At 40.2% G+C, this 25,466-nt stretch overlaps 1 pseudogene; it reads right to left on the reverse strand.

Moving 5' to 3' along the window:
* Positions 1 to 24,771: 24,771 nt before the first annotated feature.
* Positions 24,772 to 25,248, reverse strand: LOC140617489 (cytochrome c oxidase subunit 6B1 pseudogene; annotated as a pseudogene).
* Positions 25,249 to 25,466: the final 218 nt, after the last annotated feature.

Genomic DNA, 25,466 nt, shown 5'->3' on the forward strand with positions numbered 1-25,466 from the left:
ATTTTCCTGGGCTCATACAGTTATACCAAACATAACCAAAGGCACTCAAAACCCTAAGCAAACAGCAAATAGTAAAATAAGTTACTGCCTTACATCTCAAGATCCTGGTTGACACAAATTGGACATAGAGATCATGGTGGTCAGCGGAGTTAAATACATACACACGCATTCACAGATAACATCCCGAATCCTCTCAGTGATGAATGAAAGCTCCAAAGCCGGCAACACGGCTAAAATGAGAAGCCAAGTTCTATGTGTTCAGATTGCCACGTGTCTGTGAAGAATGCCGGTATAATGGAATCATTACAGATTTGTTGTCAGGCCAACCAGGATTATAGCCTACGTCTACCACTTCCTGAGTTTGTAAATGTATTACTGGATTTCATCATACCAAATAAAAGTGATTGTTGAGAACACTACCAGAAACATGTTAAAATGTTGGGCACATAGTACACATTCACAGGTAAAAGCCACCATATAGAGGAGTCCTACTACGTGGGTAGCAGCCCACTGGCATGTTAGCATGTGTCGTACTCATGAAATCCCCTCCAGTATGGTCATCATGATCATAACCATCATCATTCCCATTTTGTAAACCCAAAAACAGAATCCCCAGAGCACATAGGGCAATATGCAAGGTCAAAGCCCAGCAGATCCTGACCTGAACGGAGGGCACAGGCGTCACCAACTGAGACACCTAGGCACCCCAAGATTATGACTTTTCTTGAGACTAATCATTTATTTACTCACCACACATTTGATGCTTGCCTCTAGCCGGTCACTCTGCTGCAGAGTCTGTATGGTGAGGGAGACCGAGAATCAGATTTCCAGAGGCACACAGTATGCTCATCTCAGAAGACCCTTGGAGAAGCTAGGGGATCTTCAGAAAGACAGAAAAGTTTGAGCTCAGTCTTGAAGGAATAATGAAAACTCTCAGAAGTGCAGAAGGGGAAAGTGGATTGTAGACAGATGAACGGATTTGTAAAGCACATGGAGATGTGACAGCACGTGAATAAAAAGGATTCCTAGAGGTGCAATCCATTCACCTAGAAAGACTCAGATATGCCCCCGGTAGTCCCTATCCCCACTGTTCTTGACATCACTGACCAGCAGGGTTCTCCTCCTTCATGCTGAGCTCAGCCATCTCAGATTCCTTCCTAGCAAGTTGGTCCAGGTAGCCACTGCCATCAACTGAAGTTGGCAGAGACTATGAACCTTTCTATGAAAACTTCCCTAACTTAAGTGTGTAAACTTCTATTTGGTAGAATTTCAGTCTAGGGAGACCGACATTTTACATTAGGAGAAGCTTCTAGATTGAATACCTCAGATGAATTCTCATTGGTGACACCTTTGTTGGATAGAGCAGATGAGAGCAAAGAGATATTAGTTTGTTGAAGGTGGATTAGGGGCCAGGAGAGAGGAAGAGCAGTTAAAGGAGCCAGGGTAGGATGTGCTGAGTCACGCTCTGAGGCTTCTGTTCCATTATTTCTTCCTCTTACCACTGAAGGGTGTGAGAGCAAACAGACTGTTTGCCAGGTAGGTAGGGGAGCACCTCCCTGGCCTTCTGAGTGCTTAGATTTTAGTGTCTGCTTTGAAATTTTGTTTCATCCCTCCTCTAATTCCTTGTAGGTATATTGTACATAGCTCCTGCCATAAGACTGCAAATAAACGGTAACTTTGATCTTTCCTGTCCCAAAGGTCACATCTATATTCTCTATATATTCTATATATATATTCTATATTCACATATTCTAAAAAGTTCTCTACTGACCCCAGGAGGTGGATTGCCAGAACTTCCCCTGCTTCCACACTTGATAGAGACTGCAGTGTTGTATGGATGGAAATATCCTGTCATTATTAGCTTATTTTTCTGAGACACTCATAAATGATTGAAGCCTTTAACGCCTTTTTACAAGCTACTCCTCATCCTTTCTCAGTGATACTGAGAAGTTGGTCAGCATTGTCATAATCCTTTATGGTTAGGAAAAGCACTCAATTTAGGAGGAGGATGGTTATCTGAATGGCTGACCATCAAAAACAAGGGTCTTTTGTCTAACTGGGTTCTGTTTTGTAGTTTGGTCATGTGCCAATTGGGGAATTAATAGAAATAATGTTATTTTCTTAGTTATATTGGCACAATATTAAATCTCCACACTATGTTGGATGCCTAACACCTAAAAATGTGATATTTATTAACCGGTGTAAGTGACTCCATAGATCAAATATATAGCGACCCATATTTATAATATGGAATGCATTGCGTATTTTAATTTGGGTGCTTAGACACAGTAAAAGATTCACATTATGCTCTTTTCTTCCTCATCATCCTCATTTTGCTCCCTTCCCACCCTGCCAGGCAACCATATCGTCTCATCAATTACAGAGATGCCACACTATGTGTTTCTAGGCCTTCCAGCTGTTTGTGCCTCACGGAGAACTGCTCTCTGTTTCCATGCCGAGGTCTGTGGTGTTATCATAGCAGGTGGAAATTAATAAATTTAAGAAGTAAATTTGATGTGTCATGCCAGAAAAATGTATTTGAATGTATTGAACTTTATTTGAACACAAATAGAAATATTGTAAATGTATTTAAAAGAATAAAAAGATGACATGCATGCTTTAAATAGGGTTTTAGCTTTTAATATGTATATACTTTCAAACATACAGAAAACTGCAATTGAGAGTACAATTGCAATTAGGGAAGCGTACAAGAAGAACCCACATGTCTTCTACCCAGATTCATCTATTAATCTTTACCTCTTTGCTGTATTGTTCTCTCTTTCTGTCTGACGATTTGAGGGTGAGTTACATAAATTGTGTCCTTTCAGCCCTAACTTTTCAGTGTGTATTCCCTAAGAGTGGTGATAATTTCTTATGGAACAAGAGTCGTGTAAAACCTTGATCTATTTAACATTGATATAATACTTTCATGTAACCTACAGGCTGTATTCCCAAATTGTGAAATAATCCAACCATGATTTGGGAGCATTTTTTTTTCTCCCCCAGAACACAGATCCATTCTAGTACTGTATTGGATTGCCATGTTTCTTTAGCTTTCTTTAATCTAGAATATTTTCACAGCTTTTCTTTGTCACATGCCTAATTACTTTAGAAAATAAAGATGACCAGTTTCCACAGAAAACCTGAGCCCCTTTTACTGTTTACAGAGACCAAGGAAAGAAACGGAAATTCACTGCAGAAACTCTTCTGACTGAGAAGGAAGATCTTCAGGTATAGGTGTCTCATGCAGTGCAATAACTGCCTCAACATTTTAATGCATCATCACGGAATGTGTAGGGTGAGTAGACGAGAATGGTGTGATGGGGCAACTGTTGAAATAATCATACATGCAGTGCAGGGATATGAATTTCCCCTATACACTCCCCCTGGACTTCAGGCTGTACCCTTAGGTCTCCAGGTAAATCACTTAACACCTCATATTAACTTATCCTTAATATGGAGGGCAGGAGAGAAGAGGCCACGTTATGATGATCAGTAGTGGTTCGTTCCCGAGGTAATCTTGTGTATTCCCATCAGAAATTCTTTATCCCACTGGCATTTTTAAATTGCTATTTCCCATTCTTCATCATCCCTCCTCTTTCACATACTTTATAATTCCTTTCAGGTTCACAGTTTCTCTTGTCTGTAGAACCCTCTCTACCTGAAATGTGTATTTTTGTGTTTTGCAAGATTTCATCGAGGCACCCCCTGCCCCCCCGACCCCCAGTGATAGAGGTACACTCACAATGTTAGATGTTGGATATTTTGAGGGAATTAGTAGTATCCAATATCATCATCAGGCTGTTCCAGAATTATCAAGTAACCAAACACTCTGTTTAATCCATCTATGAAGGAGAGTTACCAAAGGTAGCATGAATTAAGAAAAGAATGTGAAACAGAGATTTACAGTGTATTTATTACTTTTGTTATTGTTTTGGAGATCCAGGTTAGTAGGTAATGATAATGTAAAAAAGTAATATACAGGCAATAAACCTGAAAGATGAAATCTGTGGCCAGTATTGATGTTGCTTCATTTACAACTTTTTGTTCTGATGACAGACTGCCAACAAAAAGAGTAACTCATGGGAATATCTGCACAGTGTAGGAATTGAAATACCTATAGAGTTTGATGTGGATAAAGGAGAGAAACTGAGAGAATATTGTGATTGGGTCTCAAAGTGTGCAGGCACATAGTTTTCTTGCATAATAAATGGTCTCCAGCCCCTTATGAACAGCATTACTTTGGGTTTCTGGCAGGAGGAAGCGACATTTAAGTAGAAAATTTTGGATTATTGAATATCGTTATAAATGTTCTTTGCCTTCTTATAAAAGGGTATTTTGATTTCTCATTTAATAAACGACAAACCCTGTTTAGTTATGGAGGGAGAAGCTAATTTTTGAAAATTGAAAGGACATATTTTATTTTGGTATTAAGTGTTTATTCAAAGGAAGATTAAAAATAACTTTTATAGGAGTGCTTTTGTGGTTCAGTTGGCTAAATGTCTGCCTTGGGGTCAGGTCATGATCTTAGGGTCCCGGATGGAAGCATACTTGACCTACATTATTTTTTTTTAATTTTTATTTATTTGGGATCCCTGGGTGGCGCAGCGGTTTGGCGCCTGCCTTTGGCCCAGGGCGTGATCCTGGAGACCCGGGATCGAATCCCACATCGGGCTCCCGGTGCATGGAGCCTGCTTCTCCCTCTGCCTGTGTCTCTGCCTCTCTCTCTCTCTCTCTCTGTGACTATCATAAATAAATTTTTAAAAAATATTAAAAAAAAATAATTTTTATTTATTTATGATAGTCACAGAGAGAGAGAGAGAGAGAGGCAGAGACACAGGCAGAGGGAGAAGCAGGCTCCATGCACCGGGAGCCCGATGTGGGATTCGATCCCGGGTCTCCAGGATCGCGCCCTGGGCCAAAGGCAGGCGCCAAACCGCTGCGCCACCCAGGGATCCCTTGACCTACATTATTACATTAGTTTCCAGTGTACAACATAGTGATTCCGCATTCCTATACATTGCGAAGGTTCACCAAGAGAGAGCGAGCTATCATCCACAACAAACAAGATGGTTGCATGTTCTTTACTGCTTCCTGTGTTCCTTACGTATATCTTGCATCCCTGTGCCTCATTTATGGTATAAATGTATTCTTGCACTTTACATCTGCTTTTCACTCCTATTTGACCGTCCTTCCATCCCCTGCCTTCTGGCAGAGACTGGATAATTAGGTCTGTTTTGTTTTGTTGGCTCCTTTGTTTTGGTTTTTGGATTCTATGTATGCATGAATCATGTAGTATTTATCTGTCTCTGATTGACTTATTTCATTGAGAATTATACTCTCTAGATCCATGTTTTGCTGCAAATGGCAGGATTTCCTTCTTCCTTAGAGTTGAGTAATATTCCATTGTGTATGCGCACCACATCTTTATCCATTCTTCTATCCATGGCCATGGGGGCTGCTTCCATAGCTAGGCTCTGGTAAATAATGATGCAGTGAACATTAGGGGTGCATATATTTGCAAAATAATGTTTTCATTTCTTTCAATAAATACCCGAAAGGGAAGTGCTGGATTGAATTGTAGTTGTATTTGTTATTTTTTGAGGAATCTCCACGCTGCTTTTTATAGTGGCTGTGCCAGTGTGCATTCCCACCAACACTGCACAATGTTTCCTTTCTACACACCTTCACCTCATAATAGAACTCACATAATTCGAAGGACTACCAGAAGTCAAAGGAATTCATGAGGCAATCCTCTCTGTGTCTAAGCTAAGAAAAGGATGTGTACATTGCTCATCTGAACATGGCAAACTCCCTTAATGTTCTCAAGAATAAAGTGTTTCTGCTTTATAATATTGGTGAGAGTGAAGTCCCCATAAAATTATTAAAATCAGAGCTAGATAAATCTGCACAATACACAACATTTAGGAGTCCTTCGGGGCTTTGTATCTTCCAACCTGTCCTTCTTGTCCTTTAACTAAGAACCATGACTTAGAAGGAAAACAAGAGCCAGGGCTTTAATGCTGATGACTTTATTGATGAATAGAAGTCATAGAAAGGAAAGGCCATGTCGACATGACTAAAAAGTCCATGGTCACCAGTTGAGCTCTCTCAATTTCTAAAACAAAGAGAAGAATTTTATTTTTTAAATAAATTTATTATTTATTGGTGTTCAATTTACCAACATACAGAATAACACCCAATGCTCATCCTGTCAAGTGCCCCCCCCCAGTGCCCATCACCCATTCACCCCCACCACCCGCCCTCCTCCACTTCCACAACCCCTAGTTCGTTTCCCAGAGTTAGGAGTCTTTATGTTCTGTCTTCCTTTCTGATATTTCCCACACATTTCCTCTCCCTTCCCTTATATTCCCTTTCACTATTATTTATATTCCCCAAATGAATGAGAACATATAATGTTTGTCCTACAAAGAGAAGAATTTTAGACAGAAATATTCGTTAGGCCTGAAATTGATCTATGTCAGTGTTTTCCTAGTGGATGCTAGAGGACATTACAAGCATCATGTTAAGGGAGAGAAGTAGGATGTCAGAGGTCAGGCCAAAAGAGAGTAAAAGGAAGAGAGGAGAGAAGAAGAGGACGGGGGTGGGGGAAGGTAGAAACGGGAAGGTTAAAGGTGAATATAAGAATGAGCGTGAAAATAAAACAAATTGTCTGGAGGAAAGAACACTTGATTGTAAATGGAGGAGAGATTTTAAGGGTTAGCTTAAGGCTAGGAGAGTCATAGCATAAACAACAATTTTAAGTGAGATTGACGTCAAAATTTAACAAAGACAAAAGAGAAACAAGAAAAGAGAATTAGAAAACGTCAAAAGAAATTCAGAAGATTATTGATAAGAATAGAATTAATACCTAGAAAATCACAGGAGGTCCTCTTTACTTGGTTTTCCTTGTCACTGTCCACCACTCTGGCCACCTAGGCCCTGTGGGCCACCTAGACCACCTTGGGCTCCTGGACGCTGTTGGCCACCTGGACCCAGTTGGTCTGCCGGACCATGTGGGCCACTAGGACCACCTTGGGCTCCTGGACGCTGTTGGCCACCTGGGCCTTGTTGGCCTGCTGGACCCTGTGGGCCACCTGGACCACCTTGGGCTCCTGGATGCTGTTGGCCACCTGGACCTTGTTGGCCTGTAGGACCCTGTGGGCCACCTGGACCACCTTGGGCTCCTGGACGCTGTTGGCCACCTGGACCTTGTTGGCCTGCCGGACCCTGTGGGCCACTAGGACCACCTTGGGCTCCTGGATGCTGTTCGCCACCTGGGCCTTGTTGGCCTGCTGGACCTTGTGGGCCACCTGGACCACCTTGGGCTCCTGGACGCTGTTGGCCAAGTGGACCTTGCTGGCCTGCTGGACCTTGTGGGCCACTTGGACTACCTTGGGCTCCTGGACGCTGTTGGCCACCTGGAACTTGCTGGCCTGCTGGACCCTGTGGCCCACCTGGACCACCTTGGGACCCTGGACGCTGTTGGCCATTTGGGCCTTGTTGACCTACTGGACCCTGTGGGCCACCTGGACCACCCTGGGCTCCTGGACCCTGTGGACCATCTGGGTCTTGTTGGCCTGCTGGACCATGAGGACCACCTGGACCACCTTGGCCATCTGGTCTCTGAGGGCCTTGTTGGCCACCAGGACGATGTGGGCGATGTGGGCCACTTATATTAACTGGGCTGCCATGTGGGCGTTGTGGGGGATGTGGGCCACTTATGTTAAATGGGCCGCCCTGGCCTCCCTGAACACCATGGTCATGAGGCTTCTTCTGTTGTCCATTGCCTTTGTTTTCATCTTTGCCCAGTTTGCCGTTCTGATCTCCATTTTCTTCTTGAGATGTGACTTGTGATTCCCCGGGGTTTTCTTTCAACAATTCATTATCTACGTAGGAAAAAGAACACAGATTCAGAAAGGAACAAGTGAAAAGAAAGGTTAGCTACAAACTACAACGAGACAAGCATGGAAGTACGAAAGCCTAAATGGAATTAGAAATAAGATATAATTAGTGTCTGTGGTACTAGGTAGTGACCAGGGCCTAGATCCCAGAATAGAAGAGGCCGAGAGATCCTCGCTTTGTGACAGTGCATGTACTTGGCTTAGCAGGTCATCATTGCCCACTCGCCAAGACTCTGCCTCTTTTGATGTTTCTGCTTCTTCTCTATTGCCATACTGAACTTGCTGTGATAGACATCAAATCACTCTTAATCCCCAGATATCTCATGATATCTGAGAAAAACCACCACTCAGCTTTACTAGTCTACCGACTGCCATGCATGATATTTTGACACAAATCCTTTGAATGAGGGGAAATGATCAGCCCCCTTGCCCTCGCAATGGTCCAACAATCCTGGAATACCTTCCCTGCCCTCTCATCTGTCACTTTCTACAAATTGCGAAGTCTGTGGCAAAAATAGTGTAAATAAAGCCTACCCTCTAGTGTTTCCTTTTGCTGGTACCTATAATGGAGTATAAATCCTCTGCATCTCTCTCTCTCATTCTCTCTCTCTTCTCTCTCTCTCTCTCTCTTTAGAAATCTCTAACACCACATCCAGGTCTCAAACTCACAATCCTGAGTTCAAAAGTCATTGCTCTCTACCAACTGTGCCAGCCAGCCCCTGCCACAAAATTATTATTTTAGAGTAATCCCACACCATCTGTGGCACCTTCTTTCAATCATGTCTTCATATTCTCCTAGCTGTCTCTCTTGTCATCATTCTCCTCAGGTTTCAATACAGACTTTACTGAATGCCCAAGTATTATAATTGCACCCTTTGTCAGATACTAAGATTCCAAGCTGAAAATACATAGCCTGTGCTCTCAGGCCACTTACTCCTTATTGTTGTCACATTAGCACAGAAATGGATGCATCACTTTGGTTTTCAAAAATCTCGCTGTTGCCCATAGATTAAATATCAAATTCACTTTGCCATTTGTAACATCCTTCACACGATGAAATTAACCCACTTCTTCAGTTCTATCTTCCTTGAGTTACTTCAACCTTAGTGATTATTCAGTGTTCCTAGATTATTGCAAATAATATATGGATAGATTTAGCCTTGCGTTTCACTCTGCTTTTCCCTGGGCCTCCCCACTCCACAGTCCAGATCACCTGGCATATCCAGTATGCCTCTCCTTTTTCTCCCCTGTCTGAGCCCTGTAATACCTTCCTTTGCCCCAGTTTTGACTGTGATCCTTGTTATGGGCAGGATAATCTTCCATCGGATTCTGTGTTCCTTAATGATAGGAACAATGTTTCATTTACTTTTCAGCCTTGATAGCAAGTACAGGATCCTATCATGGTTATTATCGAGTATTGCATTTTATTGACTCACTGATGGGATAGAGCATGTGGGTAATCAAAGCACTTCTTTGAGGAATCCTCAAATAGGCATGTCCTTACTAAGACAACCAAAAGACCAGGTAACTGAAGCAAGAAAAAATCAGAAGGAAAGCAATGACTGCACTGTCTAGGTCTGAGATAACTCTTAAAATGAATGCAAATCATTACCCCCTACCAATGTTTTTCCCCCCTTGTTTGGTCTTTTTGTAATGTGGAGCTAATAAGATTAAACTATAGAGTATGATGGTTGAAAAAGGAATTATTCAAGGTAAACCATGATTGTTCAAAGTAAAAAAAAAAAAATCGTAGGAATTCTGGATTATTTTTATTTACCCGGGGTTCCTAGAATCCATCTAGAAAAACTCTAAATAAGGTGATTGAGTTAAAAATAACTCACCTACTAATTGGGGTGTCTCATCTTGCTCTTGAGGGGCTTCCGCAAAAAAGAACAAAACAATAACGTATGAAATGATCTCATAACCTGAACTGAAGGGTCATTGACAAACTAGGAACTGGGGAAAATCATTAAACTTCTAAGGTTTTCATTAAGCACAAAATGTTTGTTTGACATTTGCTCAAATTTGCCACTTCTTTGGTGGCATGACTCAAAATTCATTACCTACCCTGTACTCTAGTCTTTTTTTTTAACCTCCATTTGCACGCATTTTTACCTCATCATTTAAACTGACTTTTTGTTTTGCATTTGAAGTGTGTACCACTAATAGTGGCTTCAAAATTCACCTGCTTTAAAACAACCTAGTTAAACAGGTATCAAGGCTTCAATAACAAGGCATTAGGCATTAGTGCTGTAAATGAATAGGGTGGAAGGGTAAGGTTACTGATTAAACAACTATAGTACTTTAGTGAAATTACATAGTATCTTTATGATTCAAATTAGTTAAATGTTAGTACAGATAATTTCCCTACAAAATGTAAGGCATTTGTGTTATTCATTCCTTAGCCATTGTTTGTAGAAGGATGTAGAAGAAACACGTACAGGTGATTGGGGTGTCATGTTCTGCTGACTTTCAGGTACTGTTTAGGTTTTTGACACAAGAGATTCCCAAGTGAAAAGGAAGGACAAGGCCTTATCTTACAATATGACTGAAGCCCCTGGAAACTAAAAGTTTGTTATTCCTTTTTGCTCTTTCCTAGATTCAGTTTTGAGCGCTCTCAAGAGACAAAACACTAAGCATAGACATAACATATGATATGTTCTAAAGAGAAACAGAAAGGATTATGTCCTTCAACAAGATTTTTATCAGGGTCTTTTAGTACTTGGGTTAAAAAAATAAGAAATCAATAAGTTTAAATATATTTTGATAAGAGTCCACCTCTACATTTTAGAGAGACAAGTAACTTGAGATAGAAGGAGTTAAGAAAATGCCTAAGAGAACTCAAAATAATAATGTTTGGATACAATGGAACAACATTTCCAAAACTGAAAACTAGTCCATATCATTGGTCTGAAACAGAAATGACAGTCATATAATTTTTTCTCATTCCACAGGATGCATAATGAAGAGCTGCAATCCTTGTAAGATGTCGCTGAGGTTATGTGACCTCTTGCAACAGAGAAAATTTGAGAAGGGAAACTGACTACATGTAGCTTCCTGGCTACACTAACATGATTTCTTTATTCCAGAAAATTCTTGCCCAGAAAGAGAAATGATTCCGATACTTATCATTTATTTCTGTATTGCCTCAAAATGATTTAAACAAACATGAATCTGTTCAGCTTGTTAACGGCATCACTTGTTTCTTCTCCAAGACTCTTGCCATCACCTCAGCCCATTTGGCCCCTAAACTCTAAAATCATGGACCTTGCTCATCTCTAAGAAAGCTCTCCTTAAAGTAGACCCTAAAACCTTATCTGAAAGGATCCCAACTTTCCCCTTTTCCACCAGAGACTCTCTCTCTCCCTTACCAAAAGTAGAATAAACTCATGTTAGCCTTAATGACAAAATTTTGGTGGTATATTCTGAGCATCTTCCCTTTAGAATTCTCTTAAGCTCTATTTTACTAGTTAAGTTACTCAAGAGTTTGAGAAATCTTTATGCAATACTCAGAGGAACATAGCACTGCAGTTTATTGAGTGTAATGCTGCCATTCAAAGTGGGTGAGTTTGGGATGAAAGTTAAGAAACACATCAATATGGGAACAATTAGAGATGGGGCAAAGGAATATATGTGTTGAATAGGGATATTAACTTGAAAATAGTTGGCATACCGCAGACAATTCAGTCATTTCTGATGGAGTAAAAGCTAAAACAGGGTTCACCCAATGAGATACAGAAATCATGGGCTTGAAAGCTGACACGGCTGAGTCTATAACACAGCTTTGTCACTCTCTAATCCTGAATATTCTGCAGAATATTTAAACTCCAAAGGTAGAATTCAAGTGTCAACTGTGAATAAGAATATGTACATCAAATTGTTGCAGTGAATAATTAATGACATAAAATACATACAAGATAAGGCATAAACTAAAATCCCCGTACAGACTATTTAAAAGAAAACTCTCTCCTCAGAATTTTACTGTTATTTCCCACCCAATATCCAAACTACCACAAAACATAGAGAGGTAAGCTCAAAATAAGGTTATAAAAATAACACTTATAGATCCTTTGTAAAGTGTCTATGCCTTTCAGAAAAGTCAGCAACCACAATTTTCAAATTTTGAACAGCAATTTTGTCTCAGCACATGGCAACAGATTTAAACTCAAATAATCCATGTGCATTTCATGTCTTTAGATTCCAAGTTTTTAAATTAGACTGTCTCTGTACCATGACAATACATTTACTAAGAGATTATCATTTTTTTCAACCTGTCATTCTTTGTTTTAGAAGAGGCCTAATATCTGGTTGTTTGCAGCCATTGAAATACTTACCTGGGTTTTGACTTTATATCTGAATATTTGGTACCCCTAAGATATGCTATCCACCTTTTCTGACTAAAAGAGCCACAGATCCATAAAGAATAAGTCTTTCTGTTTTATTGTGTACACATTCTTCCAACATTTCCTGAAAGTACCCATTTCTAGGACTTTTGAGATATCCTGTAAATGCATGCCTGCCACATGATTCCCTCGGCAGACATAGAAGTATTATTAAAAAAAATCCTACAATGGAGAAAATGAATAAGACCTACTTATTATCAACATTATGAGGGATAAAGAAAATTTAATACAAATTTTTAATATTTGTGTATGGCCAAGTGTTCAATGACAAGGAAATGATCTATCTAGGTGAATTTTAACATTCAATCAAATTTGATGATTTTTTTTTTCACACAAATAGAGTGAATAAGTGAAAGTCCAGAATTCTAAAAACAGCAAAGGTCACACCATGAAGATACTGACTTGACACTTAGCCCTAGGATTTCAGAGAGATGTTTGCAATCAGTGGAAAATAGAAACTAATGTTTTCTCCTCTTTGATGAACCTATTCTTGGAGTATCAAGCACTTGAATTCTGAGATAGCTCAATTCAACCTTACTCTTTTCTATGAATCTTACCAGCATGATTGCATGATCTTCTATCTCCCCAACTTACCATCATCGATGCCCTGAGCAGAGCCCAAGGCCAGCAAAGCCATTGACAGCAAGAGCAGTAGCATCTTGGTAGGAATCATGGTGTCTGTCTCTCCCTCTTCTGATGCTGCAGGAAACTCAGACACACTCCTGGACAAAGTAAATTAATTTATCATTAGCTGTGCTCAGACATGGGTTTGTTAAAAGTTGGAGACTCAAGGGGTACAATCCTTTGTGTCCAACAAACTCTGCAAAATATTATCAGGGGCAAAAAGTCTTCTCTTTTCTTTGGCCATAAATTCAGGAAGTAACAAGAATTTTCTGATCACTCTTAGCAAAGTACCTGGCTAATTATGAGCCAGTGGAGGATAAAAATATTCCCTCCTTCCAGATAAATCCAGACTGTATTCTTCCTGAAAATTAATGTTTGCCTTTGTAAAATGTGAAAGATACGCACCTTGTACTGGAAGGAAAGAAGACATTCTTATCCCCAAAGACAGGGAATTTGAGACTGAACGGTTTGTATGAACAAACCATGTTTAACTAGTCTTTATCTTCCTAGTCACTTCTTCACCCCTTATGTCTTGTGGCCCACACTCGTCTTGTGGATTCCTTACATATTGTTTGTTTGTCTAAAAGATATACAAGCTTCCTGCTCTGCTCACTCCTGTAGCTCTTCCTTCCCTCTGGAGGCTTCTGAAACATCCCCAAGAAGTCGCAAATAAATAATAGGCTGAACGGGATAGGGTTTCAGAGGAAATGGGGAGTCCTTCTTCTTAAGACCACTGGCAAAAGTTGGCAGATATGAAAGAATAAAATGAAAAAGAGGTCTGAACATGGAAAAAAAAATGAAACACTTATCAACCATCAAACAAATGTGCAATTACTTTACCTGAACTTCATGTCCCTCCCCAGCTTCTACCTAGGTGTGATTCTCCTGCATTTGCATGATGCTAGGTTGCCACACTGTGGTCATTGTTTGAATCACTTCTGTACTATCTGCTTTATACATGAAGTATTGAATTTTTAGATCCAATTGCAAGAATTTTCATCGTCTTTCTAGTTTGTTCTTAACATGACTTCGTATTTGAAGTTTCTTTTTGAGAAATAACATGTAAACAGAAATTAGGCAAAACAGACAATGCAAGGTACAAAAAAACTAGGAAGTAAAGTAGTAAGAATCAAAATGGGTGATGAGACGTACACATATAATTAGAAACATCAGTTGGCTACTTTGGCAGGATTGGGGCACCTGGGTGGCTTAGTCAGTTAAGCAGATGCCTTTGGCTCTGATTATGATCTCAGGCTTCTGAGATCAAGCCCCAAATTGAGCTCCCTACTTAGTGGGGATCAGCTTCTCCCTCTCCCTCTTTACTCTCTTGCTCTCGCTCTCTGCACTCTTGCTCTGAGCTTTAAGTTGTAAAGTAAATTAACTTTTAAATTGTAATATAGTTTCCATGTTAAAAAGAAATACCACATTTTAAAATAATGGAATTCATAAGGATAAAGAGGTTTAAATAAGATGCTGCAATAGGTATTATCAGTCTGTTCCAATCACTTTTTTTCATACTCATTCTGTAACACACATAGTATAATAACTGCAAGCCTAACTATAAGAGAGTCATTCAATCACACAGACTCCGTTTTTGTTCACTTCTCCTTGTCCTTTTTTTAAAAATAAAGATTTTATTTATTTATTTTCATGAGAGACACACACAGAGAGAGAGAGAGAGAGAGAGGCAGAGACATAGGCAGAGAGAGAAGCAGGCTCCATGCAGGAAGCCCGATGTGGGACTCGATACCAGAACTCTGGAATCATGCTCTTGGTCGAAGGCAGGTGCTTAACCGCTGAGCCACCCAGGGTCCCATCTCCTTGCCCTTCTTAATCTGTTTTTTTTTTCTAACAACTTACTATTACCTAGGACACCAGGTCCATAGCATATGTGTCACTTATTTCTATCAGATACTCCAGCAGTAAAATGTTGAACTACTTCTTTACACACTTACTCTACTAAATCTACTCAAGCCTTACTCTCCAGTGAAGATTGTTACTTGAGGGCAATAAGCCTCATCCCATATTTCTTTTGTATCCTCTGTAGAAACACATCTTTAATTTAAAGCTCATAATTTGATGAAGGCTGAATTTCTAAAAGTATATTTCAAACTACAATTTCATCAAATTAATTACTTATATTTGCAAAAATTTATTTTTATTGACCAAATTGACCAGTGTATCAACAAGAATCCCTCTCTTTTCATTGATTACTCCAATTAGCTTTGAGAAATACTATTCAAAATAAAAAAAAATTTCTCCCTAAAATTTGAGTAGCATTTAACTAACGTAATAGGGCACAATTCTCAGAAGGTGGTAAGAGCAAGTTTAGAAATGTTAATCTGTCCTAGTGGTTAGAATAATGACACTCTAAAAAATTGATAGAAGGATCAACAGACTTAAGGAACAGAGATGAAGTGGAATCATGTTTAAACAAATTATCTGCTGAGTAAATTATTCCTTGTCATAGATCTTTTGGAATTGAGATGATATATGAATCTAATTTTGCCACTTCAGGACACCTGGGTGCCTCCGCAGCTTAGTGTCTGCCTTCTGCTCAGGGTGTGATCTCGGAATCCCAGGATTGAGTCCCACATTGGGCTCCCTGCATGGAGCCTGCTTCCCCTGTCTCTGTCTCTTTGTCTGCCTCTCTGTGTGTCTCTCATGAATAAGTAAATTTTAAAAATGTTTTTTTTTTAATTTTAAAAATGTTTTAAAAAATAATATTTCTGCCACTTCTTGCTCTGGTATTGCTCTCCAAAAAAGGAAAGCAAAAATAATGACTGAGAGACAATCTAGTTGCTAAAATGTCTACTCATCAAAACTTTATCATACCTCTTATCATATCAGACTTATGAAGGTTGGTCTTTTGCCATTTACTGAGGTGTTCCCAATGCCAAAAGAAGAAGAAGAAGAAGAAGAAGAAGAAGAAGAAGAAGAAGAAGAAGAAGAAGAAGAAGAAGAAGAAGAAGAAGAAGAAGAAGAAGAAGAAATAATAGTAAGGAAGATGGACGAGGAGAAGGTGGAGGAAAAGGAGGAGCAGGAGGAGTGGAAGAGGACAGGGAGAAGAAGCTACTTACTTTTAAATTACAGGTATTCTCTTCTTTCCTCTGGAGAAATTCAGAATTTCTCACTTATATAGCTCCTAAAGAACAATAAGAGTATTGCTGTTACATAGGAAGAACCTCTAGTCTTTCACTGGGTTGCTTTAACCAGAACATTTCCTCTACAGGATTTATCACTAATCTCATTGTTTTCCATATTATTGAATGGTCAAATGATAACAGGTCTTCCACTGTCTTCTTTAACTGTGACAAGATTGACAAATAATGAAAGGTTAAGAAAATGCAAATGTAATTGCTTGATGACACAGGAACTACTTTTAAGGGGAGGATTTGGGAAGAACATTGTGATTTGTCAATAGAGCCAAGGAATGAGTAAGTAGTGCCAAGTCAAGAGTCTACAAAGGAGAGACCCAATTTATTATAATATATCTAATTTAGAATTAATTAAATTCATATAGAACTATTAAGTGAAGATAATTTATGACATCAAATTCCCTTAGCAAAAATGTTGCATGTGATGAGTTGGACACATTAGAGAGTCCAGAAAACCATTTGGTGGGGGATGATCCTTTTCAGAAGAGCACCAAGGAAAGGAGGTTAAGACAAACTAACTTCCATGGAAGGGACGGACAGAGTTAAAAACAATTAAATAGAAGTTGGCTTTCTTGCACAAACATGAAAGTTCAAGTCCAGTGATTTCAGTGAACTTGAGGCTTGGTTCCTCCGTTTATTGTCCTTGTGAATTTGAGCATTAAAACCTAAAGAGCTGATGATGAGGAATGAGAAACAAATGTCAACACAACAATCCCAATTAAAAATCTTTTTAAGATTTTTTTTTTTTTAAACAACACCCAAAAGAGCTGAATGAAATGCTCTCTGAAGAAATGCTTATGTCACATGCTGGGAGTCTGAACAGCGTTTCTAAGGATTGAAATTGCTATTTTATCAATTGTCTATGGAAAATTACAAAGAAAACCAAACAATTCAAATCCAAACTATTTAGCATGCACTAGAAAAATACTTGATTGGAAGAACACACCAAGAAATTAAGCTCCTTTGGTTCTGAGTAAAATATAGGGGCTACCTTTGTGCCCTGAACACATGTGGTTTCAAAATCTGTCTTCTTCACTTACTATTTTTGTAATCTGGGCAAAATAGTATAGCTCTCTAACCTCAACCTATTTGTCTATAGAAGAGAAATAGGAGTAATTAGCTTACAATATTTTTTGAGAATGAGGGAGATGACTCCTATAAAGTGCTTATGCTGACCTACCAGAAAAGTACTATAAGTATGACTGATGAGGAGGAGGACGATAGTGACATGATGTTTCTTAGATCATATGAATTCTGTCTTTTGGTGTGAACAGCTGGATGAAAGAGAAGATTACCTCTCATCTACTGAGCATATAACATATTATAAGGTATGTGAGAGGTGGGGATGGGTGAGTGGGGAGTTGAGTTGTTAAAAAAGTCATGGAGGGGTCCCTGGGTGGCTCAGCGGTTTGGCGCCTGCCTTTGGCCCAGGGAGCGATCCTTGGGTCCCGGGATCGAGTCCCGTGTCAGGCTCCCAGCTTGGAGCCTGCTTATTCCTCTGCCTGTGTCTCTGTCTCTCTCTCTCTCTCTCTATGTCTATTATAAATAAATAAATCTTTTTAAAAAATAAAAAAATAGGGAACCCTGGGTGTCGCAGCGGTTTAGCGCCTGCCTTTGGCCCAGGACGCGATCCTGGAGACCCGGAATCGAATTCCACGTCGGGCTCCCGGTGCATGGAGCCTGCTTCTCCCTCTGCCTATGTCTCTGCCTCTCTCTCTGTGTGTGTGTGTGTGTGACTATCATAAATAAATAAAAATTAAAAATAAAAATAAAAATAAATAAAAAAATAAAAAAGTCATGGAGAAAACTAAAGGTGGATGTGAGCCAAGGCAATAAAGACATGTGTTGAGGGTAGTGGTGATATTGGCAGAGAACAATCAGAACTATCTCCTAAAGGAAGTGACACTGCAGTTGTTGGGGAGGAAGAATTTCCTCTGCCCTTCAGCATCCTTCTAGCACAACTAAGAATTAAATATATGTTGTAACTCAGGCCCCAGTGTGCAAGAGCACATGGCTGTAGGGGCTCCAAACAGATCAGGTTTGGAAACTTGCCACTGACAAAATCCAAAGGCAGAGAAACATGTGGTGATGAAATAAGAAAGGAATTTATTTCAGTGGAGCCAACACTGAGAAGACACAGGCTAATGTCTCAGAAACTGTCTCCAGGTGCTGAAACTATTTCTTGGTACATAGGAGGCAAATGTGAAACAAAGGTCAGAAGTCATGCATGTAGACAGTAAAAGGTCAGCTCAATCGTTGTCTTGTGGTCAATCATCAGGGTCTTTCTAGCATCAGGGTTGGGGGTAATTTCTGTTCTCATCACAGGATGCTTTGCGTACATAGTCTCTTGCCTGAATTAAAAGATATGCTTAAAGAAGAATTAAATCAGTTAGAAAATACAGATTATGGTCAAAATTTAGGTAAAGTCTTCTATCAACATGAGACAGATTAGCAGGAGAAAATAATTTTTTTTTTCTGCATATGGGGAATCTACACAGACAGGAGAGTTCCAAAGACAGGCAAAATGAGATATACAGGGCATTCCGAACTAAAAGGAAGGGAGTAGGTGTCTGGGACTTCAAAGGGACAGAGTTCAAGTTACAGGAAGATGAAGAAGAGTAAGTGTTTGGCAAACAAATGTTTGGGCCCCTCAGAAACAATGGGACATACAGGACTTTGATCAAGCAGGCCTCTGGGGTTCCTCTCTGTCTACCATAGCTAGGTATGTACTTATCTAACTCACGTGATAGCTCTCCTGCTGGAACAAGTCCTCTATCTCAATTTTTTCTTAGGCAGTTGATGGGGAGGTAAATCATTTTTTTTTAATTTTTATTTATTTATTTATGATAGGCACACAGTGAGAGAGAGAGAGAGAGAGGCAGAGACACAGGCAGAGGGAGAAGCAGGCTCTATGCACCGGGAGCCTGACGTGGGATTCGATCCCAGGTCTCAGGGTCGCGCCCTGGGCCAAAGGCAGGCGCTAAACCGCTGCGCCCCCCAGGGATCCCCGAGGGGGAGGTAAAAAGCTCTTCCTGAATCTGCTGAGTCTTGATTGCTTTTTAACTCAAAGATAATGTTCATGTCAAAGATGTTCTCTTGGGGTGTCTTCCCTGGTCCTACACAGCCAACTGTCTTTCTTTTTCTATTTTTTACACGAAATAAGGGTAGAAATTAGAGAACAAGCTGGTCAGGGTCAAGAAGTGTGTTCACGGCAGTCATTATTGAGGTGAGGTGGGCAGCTGGTGGTAGGTCACAGGGACAACTGCAGGGGTGACTGGAGAGCTTTAAAGATCAGTGACCATATGAACATGTTGGTATGTTTCAAGTAACAGAAAAGTAGCCCCAGTAGGTAACTGAAGAACAGTTATTAGAAACATAGACCCATTGCACACTGTGGTTTCCCTACCATCTTTCCTTAAATTCTGCATTCTTATATTGATGTGGCCCTTTAGGTGAATTCCTATGGCTACCTTAAAGCTTAATAGAAATACCTATTTCTACCTTTTCATTTCCTTTGCTGTTTTACATGGCAACATTTATTTAGTATTACATGTGCCATGCACTGTGTGAAGGACTTTATAAGTTTGTCTCATTCAATCCCTACCAAAACATCATAAGTATTTACTATTATTTTTTTGCATTTTGCAAATAAAATACTAAAACCTATGTAAGTAAGGTCACACAGCTAAGGATTAGTGGGACCCTGGCAGTCCATTTCAAGACCTGCAAGCAGGGATGCCTGGATGGCTCAGTGATTAAGTGTCTGCCTTTGGCTCAGGGCCTAATCCTCAGGTCCTGGGATCAGTCCCACATTGGGCTCCCTGCTTGAAGCCTGCTTCTCCCTCTGCCTTTGTAACTGCCTTTCTCTCTGTGTCTCTCATGAATAAATAAATAAGATCTCTCTGAAAAAAAAAAAAAAGAGAGACCCTTAAGCATCTTAGCTCTTATTCTGGTTATGGGTCCTTGAACTACTTGAATACAATGAATAGAAGATAAGCCAGAAAACCATAGGAAAAAGAAAACTAACATTTATTAAGCAGCTACTATGTGCAAAGCACTGCTATCTCACATAGGCCTGGTAAAAACCACAGCAACTCAGTCAAATGATCCCCATTTAATGGGTAAGGAGAACATTCTCTGAACTGAAGCTCAGAATAGTCCAAAGATGTGATGTGGGCATCACTACAGGAAAAACAGAAAAAAGAATCCAAGATACTTGTGGTTCATTAATCTTCCTACTCCTCCTGTATAAACCCTCACGGCTTTCGTAAGAGATAATTCTTAATCCCTTCAATTTTATTTATTTAGTTTGTTTGTTTGTTTGTTTATGTATGTATGTATGTATGTAATCTGTACACCCATGTGGGGCTCAAACTCACCACTCCCAGATCAAGAGTCTCATGCTCCCATACTAAGGCAGCCAAGCACCCCTCACCTCATGTTTCTGAAAGAAAATACTCAGTGTTCGTCTGTGGGGGTTTGACACAATTTGATTAAAAAATTAGTTAAAACTTCTTTAGAAAATTGTAACTGCTCTTTAGTTAACATCCAAATAGTATAAATAAACCCAGAAATACAAGTCTAGCTTAACACCCTGTTTATCCAAGAACAACTTAAAAGATCCCATCACTCCAAGAAACAGCCTTTTGGGAAGGTAAGAATGGGAAATTTTGTGGAAATGAGACTCTTCCATTTCAACTCTGAATCCTCAAATTTAAAATTTAAATTTTAAAATACACTTATGACCTGAAAAATATCAGAAGCTAGAGAAAAGCATGCTTGGTGAAAGGAAAGGGCTTACAGGAAGGGATCTCCTATTTCTCATCTAGACCTAGAGGCACTGATTTGGCTCCCCATACATCAAGAGTTTCATTTTTGGGGATCCCTGGGTGGCGCAGCGGTTTGGCGCCTGCCTTTGGCCCAGGGCGCGATCCTGGAGACCCGGGATCGAATCCCACGTCGGGCTTCTGATGCATGGAGCCTGCTTCTCCCTCTGCCTGTGTCTCTGCCTCTCTCTCTCTCTCTCTCTCACTGTGTGCCTATCATGAATAAATAAAAATTAAAAAAAAAAAAAAGAGTTTCATTTTTGAATCAACTGACAAGTCCTTTAGCTTGATTGCGGAGGCAATCAAGCAAGTATATTCAAATGTACAATGGTATCAGCTATAGACTAAGATCTGTGCACTAGACTGTGTATAAGTTACTCCTCAATAAAAAGGGCAGTTAGTTGAAAGCATAAGGTAAGAGTAATTCTCCAGCTGAAGTAAGCTTGAGCACAAGAAAGAAGCCTCCTTTAGGGACAAGATTCATAGGCCTAAAGAATTTCACTCTAGGAAATAACAGTGACAGACACAGTAATTGGCTGAGAGGTTTGAGGCTCCTGCTGGGGATGAAGACATACATCGTTCAAAGCAGAAGAAATGAATTTAGTATAAGTTTGCTTAGATGTCCCTACTACACATAACGGAGTCGTGTTTAAAACAATCCTGTGGGGGCCCCTAGGGGCTCCGTCTGTGAAGAATCTGACTCCTGATTTCAGCTCAGGGCATGATCCCTTGGTCATGAGATCCAGCCACCTTGGGGGGCTCTGTGCTCAGCAGCTTGAGCTTCTCTCCCTCCGCCCCGCCCCCTTGCTCCAGTGCTCTCTCTGTCTCTCCCTAAAATAAATGAAGAAACCTTTAAAAAATTCTTGTGGAAGAACTCAAACCCCACTTAACATTGTGATGCTAGGAACATGAGATTCAACAAGGAAATGGGAATTCAGAGGCTTCTCATAAACTAATGGGAAAGAGAAATTTCTAAAGGAAACCGTAGACAATATTTATGAAGTTTTAAAGAAGACAGAGGTGTGCATTCCGCTCCCTGATAGAGAATTTATAGAGACAGCATAAGATCGCTGCTCACTGCTTAAAGGAGAGACTTCTTCCAATTGATTTCGTTTTTCCAGTTGATTTTTTGGCTCATGATGTGTGGACTATGCACTTCTGGTAGAATTTGATAGTTGAAGGTCAAAACAATATCTTTTCAGTTTTTTTTCTTTTTCCATTTTCCTATTTCTGTGACTGGCAATAATGAGGGAAAATTGGTTTTGCTAATTAAATGTTATTACTCAAGGAAAATCCTGAACTTAAGTACAAAGATATTTTTCTAATTTTTTACGTGCAAGTTTTTTCTTCAGGAAATAGAACATATGAGATGCTGCAGTTGGACAATAAATGGGATAGTTTTCAACTTTAGTGATTCATGGATCTATAATTATTCAAATGACAGAGGGCTGAAGCTCAGTTACAACAAAAGGAAGGTAAACTCCAACTAGGTACCTGAATGGCTCAGGGAAGATACACAGAAGTTGAATTTGCAGAAGAGGCAATGTTGGACTCCAGGGTCTTTTGCTTTTTGTTTTTTGTTTTTTGTTTTTTGTTTTTTTTTTTGTTGTTGTTTTGTTTTTTTACATTCTACTGTAGAAGGCATTGGAACTTCTCTTTGAAAAAGTAATAATATGAGGCATTTTTCCTTTGGTGGTGTTTTTCATTAGAAGCTTGGGTTCCTTATGTCGCTATAAGCATAATTGGTTTGTAATGGGGTTTATGGAGAGAAAGGCTTGTTTACCCTGCTAAATACACTTGTGTCCTTCCTCCTATGTCTCTAGTCCTTCCTCTCACCCTCTGCCCACCTCTCTTGCTGCTCCCTCTCAGGGGAGGAAAGGATTTACTAATATTTTCGTTCAGCAACAAAAATATCAGGGCATGATCTGGCCAATACCATGAGAGTACACTTTCTTGTTCATGCGCTTCCTGGAGTAAATCCTAGCTGGCCTTGTTCCCTTAAGGCAGACTGATCATTGTCTCCCCATCATGTGGCTAGGTCGGTAAGGACTCGAGGGTCCCTCTTGGGCTCAGCCTTTGTGAGATATACACAGAGAGATAAAGAGGGCCAGAGGCCTCACTTAAACCTCCAGACTTCCAATCCAGTTTATCCCAAAGAGTCCTGCACTACCTACTGCTCACCCAGATGATTTCCAATGTTACAAAGAAAGTTTTCTTTTTCTTTTTTTAATTTTTTATTTATTTATTTATGATAGTCACAGAGAGAGAGAGAGGCAGAGACACAGGCAGAGGGAGAAGCAGGCTCCATGCACCTCGGAGCCCGATGTGGGATTTGATCCCGGGTCTCCAGGATCGCGCCCTGGGCCAAAGGCAGGCGCCAAACCGCTGCGCCACCCAGGGATCCCACAAAGAAAGTTTTCATACACACATTTAATTTATTAAAATATTGGATATACATTGATCATCACTTAGACTAAGTCCAGTCAAGCTGAAGAGAGTCAATGTATATTGACTAAGGACATTGGTGCAATTGATGTGAAGGATTTTTTTTAAAGATTTTATTTATTTATTCATGAGAGACGCAGAGAGAGAGAGAGAGAGAGAGAGAGAGAGGCAAAGACACAGGCAGAGGGAGAAGCAGGCTCCATGCAGAGAGCCTGACGTGGAACTCAATCCCGGGTCTCAAGGATCATGCCCTGGGCTGAAGGCAGTGCTAAACCGCTGAGCCACCCAGGCTGCCCAAGGATTTTTGATATAGAAATAAATAGGAAAAGAAATGTGTGGATCATGTGGCCAGATGTGTGGCTGGTGCTGGATTTGTTAATCTTCCTGAGACAAAGATTGAAGAGTTGAGTAAAGGCACAAAGAAAAGTGAGTAACAAAGAGTGATAGGAACTTATGCATAGTTGTAAACATGACACATGTGAAGTCCTTTCACTTGAGTCAATTACAAGATGTTCATGGGTATTTGTATCACTACATGATTTTTCACCTTGTGTTCAGACCTGGCTTCTGCATTCTGTGTTAGAGGCTGCTCCACGGCAGTGTGCTCTTCTTTTGTCCACTCTTCTTTTCATAGAATCTTCTCAGGGAGGACTCCTAAGGCAAAAATCTAATGGAAAGGATCCCAGGTGACTGTTTTAATGTATCTAAAGCTTCAAATCTCATTCTTTTAGCAATGCTTCCTTAAAAATCCTTTCCTTCCTCATCCTTTGTCCTGGCTTCAACTCCCATTACTCTGTCGCATGACTCTGGAAAGGTCACCATCCTCTCCATGTGCCCTGAACGCTCTGCCTGCAGATAGAGAGGCCCTGTAATGCTTGGCATAGTAAGTGACCACTGAGAGAACATCCGTGGCTACCAGTGAGCCCACAGCGCACACCCTAAGGAGGGTAACCTGTGAAAATACCTCAGGCCAGCAAACCTCGAGACAAGAGATACATTTCAGAGGTCCCTTGCCTTGATTGGAGCTCAGGTGTCTTTATTCTTCCCTCAGTAGCAGGGACCTGACCCTCCCTCATCTTTCCCCACATAGAGAACAGAGGGTATTTTCTGTTGCCTTACTTAAAGTAACCAAAATCAGATATCCTGGCCCATTTTTCTCACTGATATGTCCCCAAATGCCTAGAAATGTGCCTAGGACATAGTGAGCAGTCAGTATATATCTGAAATGGTAGATATTATTTATATATTAATTGCTAATTTATTGATTCCACCAATATCAATACTTGTAATTTACATATTTAAAACTATATAATAACATATTAATATACTTATTTACTGTTTATATATAAATATATATTTATATGTTATTATATTATTTATATATTAACAAATCCTTAGAACCTGAAGGATATTTCTTTTTTTTTTTTTTTACACTTTTCCAATGAGTATTTATTATTAGTTAAGCCATGATTCAGGATCCCAGGGTGGGGATCACCATGTACCCAGGTCCCCCTTCACCACCCTGGGAGAAGGATGGAGGACAGAGGAGAGGTGGGAGGAGCCAATTCAGATCTTCCCAGGAAATGTGCCTTCTGCCTGGCGGTCATCCCAGGCCGACACCCAGGATATGGGGCAGAGAGACTTGTACACTCGCCGGTACCATTCGCACACAGAGACATCACCCCCTTTAGCAGTCATTGCCTTCTCACAGCGGTGGAAGTCCAGGTAGTTCTGCCAGCAGTTCCTAGTCTGGTTCTGGTTGGGGAAGCGGCTGTCAAAAGGGGCAGTCTGGTAGTTCTTGATTTTGGACTTGATGTCTTCTGCCATGGTGCTGACTCTAAAGACACCCCTGCAGCACCTCGCAGCTCAATGTGACCCTCAGCAAAGACTGAAGGATATTTCTTATTGGGCCACATGGGAATAAATCACAAAGTTAACACAAGTAATGAAAGAATTTTTATAGTCAGTGATCTCTGATCAATACACAGGAAGTATTAATTTTTTATTTGTCATAGGCCATTCAGTCTGCCCATAACAAAATACCACAGACTGGGCAACTTAAGAACAACAGAAATCTATTTCTCACAATTCTGGGGGCTGGATGTC

Source organism: Canis lupus, chromosome 25 (assembly GCF_048164855.1).
Source record: "Canis lupus baileyi chromosome 25, mCanLup2.hap1, whole genome shotgun sequence".
NCBI lineage: Eukaryota > Metazoa > Chordata > Mammalia > Carnivora > Canidae > Canis > Canis lupus.